General features: G+C 54.9%; 1 protein-coding gene across 5 annotated transcripts in view; it reads left to right on the forward strand.

Annotated features, from left to right (window-relative positions):
- Gse1 (Gse1 coiled-coil protein) overlaps positions 1-14894 on the forward strand; it is a 360992-nt gene that overhangs the window by 273943 nt on the left and 72155 nt on the right. The window contains exon 1 of one of the 5 annotated variants that reach the window (XM_028752349.1): positions 4086-4182. The exons of the other annotated variants lie outside the window; for them this stretch is intronic. The gene's annotated coding sequence lies outside the window, so the exon portion shown is untranslated. Of the gene's footprint in view, positions 1-4085; positions 4183-14894 lie in introns of those variants that run through there. 5 annotated transcript variants of the gene reach the window in all.

Raw genomic sequence — 14894 nt, forward strand, 5'->3', positions numbered from 1 at the left:
TGTGTGTGTGTGTGTGTGTGTGTGTGTGTGTGTGTGTGTGTGTGTGTCTGCCTGCCTGCCTACCTGCCTGTCTGTCTAGAGATAGTTCACAGGGCCTCAAATACACCAGACAAACACTACACTCCAGACCCTGAAGTGACTGACCTTTCTTTAGAGAAATGAATGGTAGAACCAGGCTTTTTAGGGGCGATCCCCAGAGGAAGGGCTTAGAGCATGGGGACTTCTCCCTTGTTGGTGGTCTGTGCACTGAGGTGGACTCCCCAGGGTCCGGGCCATAGCCGAGAAGAGGGGTGTTGGGTGTTAAGAGAATAATTTAGATATCATGTTCTTCCTTCTTTTTTTAAGAGCCCCATATAGATTTAAGGTCCTTTTGTTAATTTAGGAACATAAAACCGTGATGTACAGCTTGGTTTGCTCGTAAAATTACAAAGTGTGGCATATTTAGATCCCTGAAGGCTTGGGGTAAAAGGGAAGGAATGGGTGAGGATTTTTTTAATATGTCTTTGGGGAGATTCATTTTTCCGGCTTTCCCCCCAGCAGTGCCAGGCCCTGTACAGCTCCACGGGGCCTCATTGCTGCCTCCCAAGTTGGGTGGAACTCAGCTGGAAATGGGGGTGTTTGGCAGGCAGCCAGGCCCAGATCCTGCCCTCCAGCCCCCAGGCCTGCCAGTCCCTGGCCTCCCTGGCCTCGTTGGATCATGCTTGCTCTGCCTTCCTCCCGTCCCCACCCGCAGCGAGGCCGGAAGTGCCCTCTGACCAGGCCTGGCCCACTGCCCAGCCAGCCTTTGGCTACTGACTTAATGGCCTGTACGGTCAGGAAGTCACCAGACCCTTGGTCGTGGAGGAGGTCAGACTGCCGAGCCCTCCTTGTCTGTGGGGACCAGTGTTGCCTGGCTCTCTTTCCTGACAAGCTGGGTACATGGGCTTCTGGCCCAGGTCAGCCTCTGCTGGGCCACTGTGAGTGGGACAGTGTTGCTTTTCACCAGGAGCACACGTGTGCCTGCCTAGTTCCACCCTCTGTGAGGTGGAACATGGATTGACTACCAGGGTGAGGAGCTGATCCGAGCTCCCTGTCTGGGGCTTTCCTGTTCTGTAGAAAAGGTGAAAGCTCAGTCTGAGTTGGGGAACAGAGGCTGTGTCCAGGAGGAGACCCCAGCCCTTCTCCTTGGTGGGATTTTTGTAGCAAGGCTCTTGCTTCAAAACCAGCAGGGCCCTTGCAAAAAGTCAAGTGTCCCAATGGGAGCGGGGTTGGGGGGAGGAAGTGGAGTTTTTTGTAGCAGCCAGACATGCAGTGTGTGTCTGATCCTGTGGTCTAGGAGCAGCTGGGGGACTGGACCTTGTCCTTACGGCCCAGGCTGGCCTCTACAGAAGGAGGCAGGGCAGGTGCTGGGCTGAACTCTTCAGGCTCTGACATCTGTGGGAGTGGTAACAGGCTTTGAGGCTGGTAGGGTGTTGTTGGAACTACTCTTGGGAGTATCTTAAATGTCACTATACCTCTGATGTCAGCAGAGCTGGGTTCTGTGAGTCGAGGGGACCTGGAGTTTTTTTGTTTTGTTTTTCTTAGTGGTTGTGGGCATGTCCATGCTACTGCATACATGTGGAGGTCAGAGGACAACTCCTTGGAGACAGTTCTCTTCTTCCACCATGTGGGAACTGGGGATGATCTCAGGTTGTCAGGCTTAGCAGCTAGCACCTTGACCTACGGAGCCAGTTTGCCAGCCTAACCCAGAGGTTGCTTTTTGTTTGTTTGTTTGTCTGTTTAGTTTTTGTTTTTATTTACCCATCTTTATTTGTTTTTGGTTTCTTGCGACAGGGTTTCTCTGTGGCCCTGGCTGTCCTAGAACTCCCTCTGTAGACCAGGCTGGCCTCAAACTCAGAGATCTGCCTGCTTCTGCCTCCTGAGTGCAGAGATTAAAGGTGTGGGCCATCCCTGTCCAGCTGACGTGACATTTTAGAACTGTCAACTCAGTGTGTCAAGCCCAGGTACACGGAGGTACAGAGAAGAAGTCCCAAAGGATTGTCTTGGCCAGAGGTACATGTAGTTTCGAGAGATATAGAGGGGTGTAGACAGCCAGGATTCGGCACAGGGTGGCTAGAGCCTCCGTCCCTCCCCCCAAAAAAGCGAAGATATTAGGCTTGTGGGATCTGAAGGCCCTGAGGAATCAGGGATGGTAGTATGGCTGTTGGGGGCGGGGTGGGCATGGGGGGGATAAGTTTGGAGTGGGACGGCTGAAGAACAGCGCTTGCGTACTGGGGCCATCGCGTCTGTAGAGCCTCTGACTACTGGGTGACCCATGTAGAGGAGCCCATCATGGCTCTGGGTGGGTGCTCTGTGGAGTGGAGCCATGACAGTTGGAGACCGTCCGTGGGGCTATGAGGTCCACTCATGGCTGTCTTGTCTGGTGACCTTGTTTCTGCACCTCTGGGAACTGGAGGATGGCGGTGTGGCAGTAGGGGTTAGAGGGTGTCTCGGGGGTCTGCAACTTTTTTGAAGTCTGTCCGCTGTAGCACCGCCTAAGCACAGAGCCTGGTGGGAGTCAGGGCCGCGTCCCCGCTACCTTCTTGGTTGTGTTACTCTGCGCAGGTTACTTAACTTCTCTGTTTCCTTGTGTGTTTCTCATGTGTACACGAGACCAGCTGTGCAACCACATAAGGTTGTCTGTCGTAAGTGCACACGCAGGGACCAAGGATGGAATGCTCTGGGACAGAGGTCTGCATTATTCTTGGAGGATGGGTTTTTCTCAGCTGTGGCTTCGGGCTGGTGTTAGAGCAGAGGCCCATCCCAGGTTGATGTCTGAAGAAGGGCATTACTTATGGGGCTCCTGCAGGATGCCAAGGAGACCGGGCTCTCAAAATGGTCACCGGTGATAAGTCTTAGATACAAAAATAGTTCACCCTGGAGACTCCCACACTGACCTGTGTCCCACACCCGTAGACCTCAAGTCTTCTGGGAGAGAAAGTTTTTCTGGCTGAATCTTCCCCATGGAGAAGGTTGTCTGGTACTAGAGTCTTCTAAATGCTTTTGCCTTTTGCCCCTTGAAGGCTCCAGCCTCACCCAGCAGCAATGGAGTCTCAGGCAGAAGGCACCTCATCTCCGACCAGGCCTCCTTTGAACTGGCCCCCAACACTGCCCACCCCCTTGTCACTCTGGCTTGTAATTCATTTAGGATTAGCTCCCAGGCCTCTCACAGGCCTAACTTCTGTTGTCTTGGAAACCGTGTCAACCATTTGCTGGTTTCTGTGATTATCTGACAAGAGAAGGGGGGGGGCGGCAGGGACATGAAAGAGGGTGAGGGGGAGGCATGGGTCTTAATGGAGCTCTCTGCAGACCTGGGAGGCACAGAGGGGATGGGGTGCCCTCAGACCTACAGCTGCGCGGCAGGGGCTCCCAGTGGGGGGCTCTCACCACTTCCTGCCAGTCTGGGAGCATGAGAGAATCACACACACACCCCCCACCTCACCTTTATTTCCTTTATCTCAGATCCTCTGAGGCCCAGAGACAAGGTGTCACTCCCTTCCCCCACCTCTATGCTGGGAAAGTTCCCTTGTGGGCTTCTGCGGACACAGCAACATTGGGAGGCTGGAGGAGGCGGGTATCACCACCTGGGAGGAAGCTGAGCTACTCAGGCCGTAAACCCACCCAGGATGCTGGGAACAGGATGCCAGATGGGGGTCAGGATGGCAACTGTGTACCATTGTGGGCTAGCCTAAGCCCCCTATGCCTGCCACTGCAGCCACAACTAAAAGGTGAGAGGAGGACTTGTCTGCTACAGGGTGTCTGAAGGGCCCCTCCCTCGTCGGGTTTGGCAGTTGGCTTTGGCTATAGGCGACAGCCTCATTGGGCCCAGATGTAGCACCCTCTTCCATGGGGTGTCAGTGCGGTCTGGGCTTCCTCATAGCCTCTGATGTAAGGGCAGGGGGTGTGGTGGCTTATACAGGGAAGAGGCCCCCATGACCTCCACCTCCCAGGGCCCGGCCGCAGATATCAGGGCCACTCCCACACCATACTCTGTCCGTTAGCAGAGAGGGTGGAGCCCCCACCAGGCCGGGCTCAGCTGGAAGGAATCCATCCCTTGACAGGGTGGGGACCACGCTGAAGAGAAGATAGGATGGAGACGTGGAAACTGCCTGTTGGGAGAATAGTCAGCCTGTCACAAGCACTTCGAGAATCCTGCTTTTCCAGGTAGGAGGCCTGATGTGGACTCTGAGAATCCTGTCCTCTAGAGCCTGCCTTTGGAGTTTCCAGATAGTCTAGGCTGTGGGCCCAGAGCAGTCTCAGATCTCAGTGTGGAGTCTGGAAGGTCCTGTCTTGAGGGTTCACAGTGATCCCCGGTTTCAAGCTCACTAGCCCCGTGAAGGTGGTCTGAGGGTGTCTGGTCCCAGGAAGAACGTCCCCTCCCTGGAGTGAGGGGATGACTCGATGCCTTTCGGGGGAGCCGCTAATGAGCCACATCTGATTTTTTATGAACCTTCCCGGTAAATTATTAATTTGGGCCAGAAATGCAAGTGTGGAATCGGATAAGCTCATGAATATTCATGGCTGAATCGAGCACGGGTTGATCAGTGGCTGGAGTGGCCAGCCAGGCTCCTGACCCAGATACAGGGCAAAGCTCTGGGAACGTCCCCTCTCCCTGCTCAGGCTGTAGGTGGGGCTGGTGACTCACAACTCACACAACAGTGTGGCCCACGCTGGAATGACAGGAGCAGAAGTCCGAGGCCCCTGCCACTAGTCAGAGCCATGTCTCCCCATTTCCAGATGAGGACCCCCTTAGAGGATGACCTTTGGGTCTGGGAAGCTGACATGAGGACCACTGGGCCTCACTGCTGTGACCTAAGAGTATCTCCTAGACTACTGTAATAGCCAGTTGGCATCTCAGGCTGCCCCAACCGGACCTTTTCCTCTTGCCTTGTCTGGCAACTCTACCCAAAGGCTTAGAGAGGGCTGCCCAGCTCTGACCTGCTACCTGGTTACACCTCTGTGCAGACTGTTTCCATCACCAGGTTACTAGATGCTTCTCCTCCAGCCCCAGGTCTGTGAAAGTGGGACTCTTGGGGACCCCCATGAATTCAGAAACCAGATCTGTTTTGTCAAAAATTTTAACACTTATTTTATGTTGTAGGGTGGGGGATTTCCAGCCACCAGGCACCTGTGGAGGTCAAGGACAACTTGCAGGAGTCTGTTCTCACCTTCCACAGTAGGGGTCTCTGGGGTCTCCAGGTCTGTGTGTTGACACTTAGCCCATCAGTCTTGGTAGCCTGTGCCTTTACCTGCTGAACTGTCTGCTTTCCCGGATCAAGAGTTTGGTTTTTGTTTCTGTGTTTATTAGACAGGGTATTGCTCTGCAACCCAGGCTGCCCTCAAATTTTCCATCCTCCTGTCTCAGCCTCCTGACTGCTGAGATCACAGGTCTGCACCCTCCATCACCTGATAGTGGCCTAGGATCTGGATCTGCAGAGTCCCTGTTGGGAAGGCTTGGGCAAGTCGCTTGCTAAACTTCAAACCTCTGCTGCATCCTCCTCAGGGTGTGGCAAGTTCATTTGTTCATTTTAAGCACTGGATGAGGCCCAGTGTGGTGGCCTGGTGTGGTGGCCCACAGCTGTGATCTCAGCACTCGGGACACTGAGGCAGGAATTGTTTCTGTGATGGCTGTCCGAGCAGGGTAATACTTACAACCTCACAGGCTGCCTGCTTCTGCCAATCCTACCTGTTGTGGCCCGGGGGACATCAGGGCCATCCTAGACTGTGTGGGTTCCTCTCAATCCAAACTTTGCCCCTCCCTAGGCCTAGACAGGCTCCCTGTGGGTAGAACCAAGGAGTTTCCCCCTAAACCTCAGGTGGGGAGGAGACCTGCAGTAGAGTGAGGTGTCTGGCGACCCACTGTGAGCCTGTGGCCTGGGGTTCACAGGCTGAGCTGGCCTCTATCCTAGAAAACCTGTCCAGAGAGGCAGCTCCCAGGCCAGATGGGGTTAAAGGTCAGCTCTGGGGCCTTTTCTGGGCCAGGGAGCTCTGAAAGTCTTGGTCAATGGTCACTGTGGCCGTCAAGGACCGTGGCCTTGGGAATATCCTCTGGGCCTAGAGTGTGGGGAAAACTACCTCCAGGACCTTGTATTTGACCTGCCCTTAGCCTTGCCGATGACCGTGGCCAGCATCAACCTGCCCTGCAGGGTCACAAGCAGCAGAAAGGATTTTATTGGAAGCATAGAAACCAGCACGTCCAGTCTTTGGCCTTTTATCTAGAGTCAGAAGCCTTTGACTCAAGGCTCTGTCACCTCCAGGGTGCTAGGGTGCAGAGGGGGCAGCCAGCCAGCAGGTTGGACCGGTGCGGTGAGCCGAGTGGGCAGGATGCTAAGCAAACAGCCACCAGGCAGCCGTGTCCCTGCCTGGCTGGAAAGACACATGCACTTGGCAGCAGCCAGACAGTTCCTGACACCTGGCTGTGCCAGGCCCAGGCAGTGGGAAGGAGTGAAAGTCAGTCATAGGTCTTACCTCCTAGGCTACAAGTTCCCTGGGCTGGATCCTGGGACGTTCCTGACTCTAGCCTAGAGCAAACTGGGAGACCTTCCTGTAGGAGGTGGTGTCCCATGCAGGTAATGAGTGTGGACCCGTGTAGAAAGGGACCATGGGGACAGGGAGTGGTTTGCCTCTCAGATGTCACAGCTAGGCTGGGTGCTTAGAGGGATCCTGTATCTTGCTAAAGAAGGCTTGGGGAGCCTGAAGGACCACAGGTTGTGCCCTAGTGAGGACTTACACTTGAGCCCCCACAGGTAGACACCCTTCCCAGATAATGCCATAGGAGCAGGGCTAGATCTTCATTGTTCCCCCAGATCCAACAACTGGCTTCATGTCAGAAGCTTTGGAAGCTAGTCACACACTACACTGCCTCTTGTTTCTGGGTTGCATGGTGACTCCCAGGCTGGCCAGTGTAGTTAGAGATATGGGCCCCCAGTCACTAGGAAGTACAGAAGGCAGTACTGGTGTCTGCCCTGGGGTAGGTACAGACACTGACAGCTAAGATTCCTAGAACCACTGGGACCTTGAGGGGACTCTACTGAACCTGAGACTCTGTGTGTGTGTGTGTGTGTGTGTGTGTGTGTGTGTGTGTGTGTGTGTAAGCTGTGTGTGTGTGTGTGTGTGTGTGTGTGTGTGTGTGTAACAGGAACCTGACAGTAGTCAACAGAGGGATGAGCAGGGACAGGTCAGAGGTTACTGAGCCTGGTTGGGGATAGTCGGCAGGTCCTGCCTGCTTGGGTGGGTCACTTCAATGGAACATGTTCAGAGCCTGGGGACACCCTGGGGGTGCCCGTCCACAAAATGGGGAAGTAAGGTTGGGGTGTGGGCAGGAACCCCCAAGGGAGATAGTCTCATTAAGGAAGGGGTAAGCCCCACTGTTGTGAGTGGGTTGGCTTTGCCTCTTTGTGGTGGCTCTTCCCCCTCCTCTCCAGAGTCCAGTTTGGAGGCAGCAGAGCTGGAAAGAGACTCCCAACTGGGGTTGCCCAGTGCAGTAGCTCCTCAGAAATGCGATAGGTGCTAATAAGGTCCCATAAGGGGACCAAGGGGTCAGGAGAGCATTCTGGGTAGGGAAAAAAAATGCAGGATGAAGACCTAAGGCATCCCAGTGTGGGCTAGCGAGCAGGCTAGAATTGGGGAGGTGGGGGTGTTACCTGTGTGGGCTGCGTGTTTATACTTATCGGGGACTTGGATCCAAGATCCAGACTGGAGGAGGCTTCTGTGGATTCATTCATCCAACCTTAGCCTCACACTGAAAAGGAAACTGCGCAGAGAGGCTGAGCGGCTTTTAGCAGGTTGTACAGTCAGTCAACCTAGGGTAGGGCAGGGTTTAAATTGCACTAGTCAGATTGCAGATGCTGTTTCTAGCCTCTTGGCTTTTTTACCCCTACTACTGCAGGGTCTTGACCCCAAAAGCGTGGGCTCTCCGAATCCCCTTTTTTATGCATGGCACAGAACTCCATCTCTGTGGTGGTGAGCTAGTCCACTGAGGCACTGAATTATCTTTTGGCCCCCATGAGCCCATGCATGGCAGGCCTGGTGTGGTCAGTGTTCATTTCTTTGTGTGTGGGCCTCAGAGGCTGGTTCTCAGGGTCATTAAAAGATGCCACGTTCCAGCTGAACCTCGGTGTCCCCAGTAGCACAGTGGAGGCTCATGCTGCGTGTGGTGACTCCAGTACTCAGAGGCAGGTGGATCTCTGAGTCCGAGGCCAGCCTGGTATACAGAGCGAATTCCAGGACAGCCAAGGGTATTCAGAAATACCCTGTCTGGAAAAAAACAGCAATACAGACTTTATTTGTGAATTCTGGGGTGTTCAATGGCTGTGTTCGGCACAGACCCAAGTCCAGAGCAGGTGGTCAGGTGGCAGCAGCTTCTGGTCCCCAAGAGGCTCTCAAATGGACACAGTCTGGTTTGGTTTGGTTTTTGAGGCAAGGTCTCACTGTGTAACCCTGGCTGGCCTGAACCTTGTATGTGGACCCGGCTGGCCTCGAACTCACAGAGATCCTCCTGCCTCTGCCCACACTTCTTGTCCATAAGGTCTGTGTGTTTCTGAGGATGGAAATCTGGAGAAATTTCCATAATAGAAAAGAGACCATAGTAGGGACGGTGGGTGATAGAGCCACTGTGTTCTGATCTCACAGTAGGGCAGGCCCAGCATCAGGCAGATGCAGGACTTCCCTCTGTGGACTCAGGCTCTTTGAGTGTAGTCTGGAAGAGACCATCCCACCTTGGTAGCACAGGGAGGCCCCGCCTCCCTTGCCGACTGTGACAGGCCGCCCCAAGCTGAGTTGTTCTTGGAGGAAGTCCAGCTGGTCAGAGAGCTGGCCTGCCTGCACTCCTTTGAGAGAGAGGAAGCTATCGAGGGCTGGCCATGGAAGTTGTAAGGATAAATGGCTCTCCCTAGCAGGCAGCCAGAACGCCTCTCTCCTGTCTAAGGAAGAACCAGGCCTGCAAAAGGCCCAGTGCCCACTATTCGGCTATAGCCCAGAGAGGGAAAACCACTTGCCCCGGGGTCACACAGTGCTTGGAGGCGAGAGTACAACCAGGAGGAGCAGCTAACTGCATGTTAGCGGTTCTGACATCCTTACTGCCCCTGTCACAGTTCTGCGGTGCCTGATTCTGCAAGCCACAGCCACCCAACCCATGAGCTGTCTCTCCTCGATTGGACAAGGCCCAGGGGTCAGGCCACAGGCGTGGCTGTGGCCTAGAGAGGAGGCCCGAGTTACACAGCCCTCTCCGGGCTGCTGCACCGACTCTAAAGGATGATGCCTTTGAACAGATGCATAGCCAGGCAGCTGTCCTATGGGACGGGTTCGCTCCACCCCCAACCCCTAACCCCACCCCCAGCCCCGCCTCAGACCCCTTGGTGAGCCCTCCCCCTCCCCCAGAGCTCCCAGGTGGCTCAGCTGCAGCCAGGGTAGGAGGGAGGGAGCATCCCGAGTCATCCCCCCACCCCCGCAGTTCCTTGTATCTGCTCTTGCTCTGCCCACCCCAGTGCTCCCACGGGTGCAGTAAGCTTGCCCTGAGCCCCCAGCAGGCCACGGTTCCCTTACCCTGCCAGCCAGTTGCTGGTCTTAAAGGTTAATCCCCACTCTGTAGCTGGATCCCAGCCCCTCCCGCCTCAGCCCTTTCCGCCCCAGTTAATTAAATCCGCTCGGCTATTGTCAGAAGAGAAACTCGGGTGTTTATTGCGCCTCCAGAATGTCAAAGGCTCGCACGGTTTGAAGACATGCTGGCAGGGAATAGCCCGAGCATATGTCTACGAGGCCGGGGCAGCCAGGCCACCGCCACCTCCGCGACCTGCGGCTGCTGCTGCTCCGGCTGCCGCTAACTGCCTCCCAGACAGCCACTTGACAGAGCCTCATGTATCAGGGGAGCCCTGGCTGAGCCCCCGGGGAGATCAGCTCAGCTCATAAATATCCTGGTCCCAGAGACTGCTTCACCGAGAGGAATTTAAAACGCAGAGGAAGGAAATAAACACAGACCTTCCTCCTACACCACAGGGTGGGAAGCCCCTTAGAAGACCCAGAGGGGGCGCTTCCCCTTCCCTCTCTTCCCGCCTCCTTGTGTGTGCGTTCACATTTTATTATTATTGGGCAGAAGCGCATGGCTAATTGTGATTTTTTTTCCCCTCATGGAGTGGGGCGTGAGATGGATGTGTTCATTTTATAGGTTTTTTTTGTTGTTGTTCTCTCCCCAATAATAACGCTTTAAAGATGTTTGACATGTGTAACTAACAGCTGGTTTCCTGTTGTGGAAACTGGCCTTTTATTTCGAAGCAGGTTGAACTGTCATTAGTGGTGTAATTAGGTGACTGTCAGCGTAGAGCAGAACGCTGCTTAATTGTAGAGATGGCGTCGTGAGGGCTCCCGTCTTTTTATGGCTGTATTTGTTTTAGCTGCTTGAATTTTCATTGTATTTTGGCATTTGGTATGTTGCCTCCGTTTTGTTGGGGTTTTCTTTTCTTCCTGTTTTTAGTGCGTCTGACAGCTGTGTTCATGAGCGCCTGGTCCTGAGGACAGCAGGATCCGTGCAGGCAGCCATTAGTGGAGCCAGGATGCTGGTCCCACACTCCCGGGCCAGGCTGGCGTCAGGAACAAGGCCAAGTGAAGGCTGACCACTGGCACAGACCTGACCTCCCTGAACGGTCACCTGGGGATCAGGCTTTATCCCTTAGTGCAGGCTGGTGGAGGGCAGCATCACAGTGAGTCTCTAGTATGTCCCAGTGTAGCTGGAGGTTACTGGGTAGCCCTGGTTCCTGTAGTGCCTGTCATTGCCCAGGGTGAAACCGGAGTTTGAAAACAGCTGGGTTCTATGAACTCTAGAGTGCTGTCTTTACAAAGTAAAGGCTGAGAGCTTGCCTCTGTCACCTTTTGCCTGGTCCTGAGCACCCTCTGACTGACTGGTATCTCCTGAGGCCCTGAGCCGGGCTAGCCACAGGCCCGAGTCTGCTCCCTAGTGCTACCTTGGGACTTCTTCCCAGATCTGGGTGCTGTGTGGGTCTAGGGTGCTGTGTAGGGTCTTAGATGTTAAACATGGTCTAACAGGTATTGTGTGGACTTCTGGGTGCTATGCAGAGTCTGGGATGCTGTACAGGGTCTTGGGTGCTGATCAGGTTTTGGGGTGCTGTGCAGTCTGCTCTGTGTTAGGAAGGATGTAGGAGGTATCTGTCTGACCCCTGCTGGATGGTTGCACACTTTCCCCGGGAGTCGGGGTGCCCTGCAGCTCCCAGATCCAAGCTTGCCTTGAGGTGGGTGCCATTTGTCACCGAGAGACAGGCCACAGGAATCTGGGGCTATCCCCGACCATCACAGCTGTCCTAATGTTCCACAGACCTTTCCCTGACCACAGGTCCGGAGTGAGGACTTTTAATGTCACCCTGCCTGGAGGCTCCCAGACAGGGAGCTGAGGTCCTGCAGGTCAGGTGACCCACCTCCAACACCCCCTACACTTGAGTTCCTTCCATGGTGGGGAAACTTGGGTCCAAGTAGTGAAGGTATTCGTGGTAAGGAGGAATGGGGGGGACACAAATGTAGACCAGATCCTTACAGAGAAGTAGGTTATAGGTTAGGGCTCATCCGGAACCCCGTGCACCACCTCCAGGATGTCAGAAGTTACTGGGGATGGGCGGAGTTCAGGGGAGCCAGAACAGAACTCCCTGTCTCCTGTCTCCAAACCTGGGTCAGCCACAGAGGCATCTGACACCCCAGAATCCTTTGTGCTACACCTGACAGAGCTGGGAATTATTGAGTACCTGTTGTATACCCTATGGGGACTGAGTTGCCCTCTGCTCACCCATGTTCCCCATTGCATGGGGGAGAAAGGGAGTCCCAGAGACCCAGACGCTGGCAGGACCTAAGCACAGGACAGAGACTAAGGACCACTGTTTCCTAGGAACAGTTCAGCAAAGATAGCCAACCTCTGCCTGACTTCAGAACTGGATTCCTTCCTACCCATTGCCAGAGGATTCAGGGAGAAGCCAAGGTTGATGAAGGCTGGGACTCAGATTACTGCCACCTCTGGCTCTTTGCATTCCCAGTGGGGCTCTCTAGGCTGGTCTACAACCTATCAGCTGTTGCTAGTGAATTACTTACTACCTGGGCTGACCTCCACCCTGCCTGAGAACAGGGTGGTCTGGTGCTGTGCACAGTCTGGGGGGTGCCATACAGAGTCTGGGGTTTCTATGCTGGATCTAAGGGTAGTGTGTGGGGCAGGATCCTGTACAGGGTCTGGGGTGCTATGCTGGTTCTGGGCTGCTCTGTGGGTCTGCAGGTGCCATGTTGGGTATGGGGTTGCTATGCTGGGTCTGAGGCTACTATGTAGCATGTGGACCCCAAGATACTACAGCTGTGTACCCACCTCATCTCAGCAGCCTAGCTGAGGAGGCTGGAGCCTTTGTTCTCTAGAGTCAGAGGCAGCTATGGGCCTTGGTTCTTGGTAAGCCGCCTTCTCCCAGCTTGACCCTGGCCAACAGGCTGTTGGGGTTGGTGGGGGGGGTCTCTCCTGTGGAATTCTGGCTATCTATACTCTACATACTCTGTTGACACCTGAGAAATGGCACCAGGGGAACTGCTGGCCAGGCCTCTCTGGAGTTTTGTGCCAAATGGGCAGATGACCCCAATCAACTTTGTTGTTTAAGTGCAGGCTGGAAACTGTGGCTGTATAGCTGTCTCCCCAGTGGTAGGCCTCTCTGGAACTCACATGGACCGGTTTTCACTGGCCACACCCTTTTCTCGTGTGCGACAGGTGCATTCTCTGTGGAGCCCTGGCTGTCCTGGAACTCACTCTGTAGACCAGGCTGGCCTCGAACTCAGAAATCCGCCTGCCTCTGCCTCCCAAGTGCTGGGATTAAAGGCGTGCGCCACCACCACCCAGCTGCATAGTCACTGTTACCAGCTTTCTTCTGCAAAGAGCGGAGTCCCAGAAGGCTTGTACAGATGGTCCTAGGCCAGGAATCTTAGTGGTGAGATTCAAACCTGGACCTGCCCTTCCCTAAGCCTCAGGTCTCTTGGTCCATTAAGTCAGCCAAGTTCCCAGTCCTGTCTCTAGGACTGGGGACACTCACCTACTCCACTGTGCTAGCCGTGGTGTGTGCGTGTGTGGTCTTGCCTCAGTCCTTGCGCATTCAGACCTCCCCTCACTCAGAGCCCCACGCCCAACACTCGTACCCTTGTCCTGGTCATCCTGACCCATCATGTTTTCTTGGGGCTCCTGAAAACATGGTGTCGTCACCCAGCAGAGCAATGAGCTTAAATGAGGGATACAATTCGTGGGTTCTCCTTTCCTGCCTGTCTCCAACACGGCACAGCGTGCGTGTGTGTGTGTGTGTGTGTGTGTGTGTGTGTGTGTGTGTCTACAACACACACAGCGTCACATGGGGGCTGGGTGATCAGCAGGTGCCCATCAGTTGGATGATCAGCCTTTCTCTGTACATAGTGAGTACATTCCGTAAGCCAGTTGGATGGAGGGAACAAGTCAGTTGGGAGCCCAGGATTTAGGGTTCTGCCTGCATTGGGCTTCCCTTCCCTGGATGGAGATAACTCTGAGAGAAATCCTGATCGTGTCAGCTTGGGGCCCAGGCTTCACGGTACCCGAGTGGGTAGGAAATGGTGAAGTCTTCTCAAGCAGAGCAGTATGCCAGAGGGCCCTCCCAGGGGGCGGGGCTTCTGCCCCGAGCGAGGAAAAGGCTCCCGAAGATGGACCCACCCACTTCTATTGAAGCCCAGCTGGGGCCAGCTCTGGGGTCCCGCCAGACACAGCCGTGCTTTGTGTCCGGGCTCCTTCTACAGCCACCGGGGTGGGGGTGCTTTGTATTGTAAATTTCCATGGAGAATTATGTCTTAATGTATGGTAATCCACCGACCCGGGGCTGTGCTGTCCTCATGCCTGTGGGAGTCTAGACCGCCACTGGATAAGGGCTGGAGAGCACAGGTGACATGTGGGGGTCAAAGGGGCATGTCCCAGAGACCCAGGGATCCCCAGTGTTGAGCTTTAGAGGCCCACTGAGGCAGGTTGTCTGGCTTAGCTTCCTGCTTAGTGGCCAGCCGTCCAAGGAACCTGACTCTGGTCTTAGGTCAGAACTGGCTGTAGGGCTCTCAGCTATCAGGTACTGACTTCTGATTCTTCTGAGCTGGGAGAACACGTGACTTCTTGGATCAGTTTAGGCTTGAAGTGAGTGAAGGCACACTTGGGTGGGGCCACACTGAGGGATGTCTCTGTGTCTCTGCCCAGTAGGGGTGGAGTTTGATGCTAGGGTGGGTGTCAGGGCCATGAGCTGGCGTACAGTGGCTTTCTGTTCAGTCTCTGGAGGAAGGGGACAGCCCAAGAGCTTCCTGGGGAAGAACAAGCCATGTGATCAGATGACAGGTACCAAGGCCCTGGGGCTGGGGCTTGGCTTCTGGCCCAAGCCGTGGATTTTCCTGCTCTTGAGTGGTTCTGTGGATATTCACTGGGCTCAAGTTGCTATACAGAAGCACAGAAGCAGAGGCGGCTGTGGGCTGGTAGGATAGCCTAGTCTCCAAGTGGAGTGACTGCTGGTAGGAGACAGAAAGGGTGAGTGGGCTCAGCAGGGGAAGAGCTGGCACTGGGGGTAAGAACCTTGAGGAGAAGGGAGAAAGCTTGGACAGCTACCGCCTCAGAAAGGGAAGAGTACTTTGGGCCCCCTCCCCCTCCCCTTGGCTGTCTTCTGCCTCAGTTTAACCTTACTCTGTCTCCTGTCCCCTTTTCCCTCCTTCCTGCCCCTTCCCCCCTCCCTGCCCCCTCTGTTCTCTTCCCTCTCTCCCCTCTCCTCCCCCTTCCCCTGCCTCCTGCCTCCTTCCTCTTCCTGCCTCCCCTCTCCTCCCTCCTGCCCCCTCCCTTCCCTCTCCTTCCCCTCCCTCCTGCCCCC

The sequence above is a fragment of the Grammomys surdaster genome, unplaced genomic scaffold (genome assembly GCF_004785775.1).
Source record: "Grammomys surdaster isolate TR1022 unplaced genomic scaffold, NIH_TR_1.0 128, whole genome shotgun sequence".
NCBI classification, from domain to species: domain Eukaryota; kingdom Metazoa; phylum Chordata; class Mammalia; order Rodentia; family Muridae; genus Grammomys; species Grammomys surdaster.